At 35.0% G+C, this 2,240-nt stretch overlaps 1 pseudogene; it reads right to left on the minus strand.

Annotated features, from left to right (window-relative positions):
• Nucleotides 1–669: 669 nt before the first annotated feature.
• LOC107560028 (phosphatidylinositol 4-kinase alpha-like) overlaps nt 670–2,240 on the minus strand; it is a 52,824-nt pseudogene continuing 51,253 nt past the window's right edge.

Raw genomic sequence — 2,240 nt, forward strand, 5'->3', positions numbered from 1 at the left:
AATAAAGCACTTTGTATTATATTAGACAAAGATTAATATGCAAAACATTTACAGAAAATGTATAATTAAAAAGGACTCATCACTGAGGTCAAACAAGCTACAAATACAGTAACTGTATTTTGTTTACTTTTAAAAAGCAAACAAAAACAGAGAAAAGCATTACTATTTTCTGTATGTGCATCATTACAGTGGACTTTTAACTATTGAGTTTAACTGGAAAAGACGTGTTGTGTGCATTGATCTCATGCTCTCACTTATAAATTTAGATTTAGATTATTATGAAACACTGAAAGAAAAAAAATACAGTAACACTTTACAGTAAGTTCCCATTAATGCATTAAAAATGAGTACATAATTAATTAGTAATGAATGCATCTGTTCATTGTTAGCTCACCTTCCATTTAATAATATTAACAGAAACTATTTTTGATAATGTTTTAGTAAATGTTAAAATTAACAATGATTAATAAACTTTTTAGAAGTATTTATCATTGATAGTTCATGTTAAAAACGAATGTTTTTAACTAATGTTAACAAAAGCGATGTTATTGTAACGTGTTACCAAAACCATTTCATCCTTTCCTTGAAATTGTAGACTCACTCGTTTTTACATTAAATGTAATATTATCACATGTACAAAATGCCAGATTACAAAAGTGTACAGGCGACTACTGTGGGCATTTATTAAATATCACACACACAGAATAAATAATCCAAACTAACAGAATAGAACAGAAAGAGAGGCAGAAAATCGATCCGTATGAATGAGCGAACAAAGATGAGTCACACTGTACGATCAACTGATCAATAAACAGTCACATACTGCAGAACAAGTGATTCAGAAACTGAGCTGTAAACACTGCCAAGAAAAACCAAACACTTCAACTCTTCAAACATCTCTCCTCTATTACATGATAAGAAACAATCAAATACTGATTTTTGTTAGTTTGTGCATTAATGTGTAAATTTGTCACCTCTAAAATATGACATTTGTCTGTAGTCCAGGCCATTCATGTCCATAAACACATGAACTGTGAATTTCCATTAACAGGAAATTAAGATTGACAACAAAATCACATCAAATATAAAAATGTAAATGGCACAAAGGTGATTTTGTTCTTTTAAAAGCATTGTGCAGCAGACAGTGTGACGTGTGCAGAAAACATTTCATAAGTGCTGATATCAGTGCAAAGAAATCCATGCAAACACATTTCAGGTGTATAAAGTGCACAAACACACCAGACCGAGACAGCAGTGCAATTTAGCATTAAGAGACAGTAAGAGAAGCACACACACACACACACTCTCAGGTTTCTCTGGCCTTCAGTAGGGGATCTGGTTCTGATAGTACTGGATCATGTCATACGTTTTGCTCCTGGAACAAATGAAAAACATTTCATGTCATGTTATTTATGTTATGAGCACAGTTTTTCCTACTGAAACATTGTCAGGGAAATGACATGCATTAATGTGTGTGAGAGACACTGACCTGCTGCTCAGGAAGCAGTTCTGAATGACTTTGATGATAAAAGCTGCTGCTTCCTTCTCACTCACTCCAGGGTTAAAACACTGCCTACAACACACATGATTCACTTACTATCAACAAACTACAAGCTATCCATTAATTAATTCTGTTTATCTATCCATCAGCATACTTGTACTATGCTAAAAATGTCTGAAGCCTTATATTACTAGCACTTTTCATGTTTATTTGCCTCTTTATGATGAATTGCTTGTTGTGTTCCTTGTTTGTAAGTTGCTTTGGATAAAAGTATCTGCTAAATTAATAAATGTAAATTAAAATATATCTATTAGGGCTGGGCAAGTTAACGCATTATTAGTGCATTAACACATTAATTAATTAACGCCGACAATTATTTTATCGCGCATTAACGCAGATTATCATTATTATTATTATTATGAAAGTCCGTTGCTCACTGACTCTGAATACACAAGCAGACAAACCACGGGTCACAAGAGGGGTGGAATGTTGATCAGTACTGGTTTGGGATGGGCGTCATCATCCGTCTCAACCAATGAGAGCATTTGGGGTGGGCCTAACACCGGACGCGAGCGGTGCGACGCAACAAAATACTATATCAGCAGTGGCGAACTCCGGTCCTGGAGAGCCGCAGCCCTGCAGAGTTCAGCTCCAACCCTAATTAAAACTCACCTGCCTGTAGCTTTCTAGCAACCCTTCAGACCTTGATTAGCTTGTTCAGGTGTGTTTGATTAGGGTT

The sequence above is a fragment of the Sinocyclocheilus grahami genome, unplaced genomic scaffold (genome assembly GCF_001515645.1).
Source record: "Sinocyclocheilus grahami isolate Dianchi unplaced genomic scaffold, SAMN03320097.WGS_v1.1 scaffold708.1, whole genome shotgun sequence".
In the NCBI taxonomy this organism is placed as follows: Eukaryota; Metazoa; Chordata; class Actinopteri; order Cypriniformes; family Cyprinidae; genus Sinocyclocheilus; species Sinocyclocheilus grahami.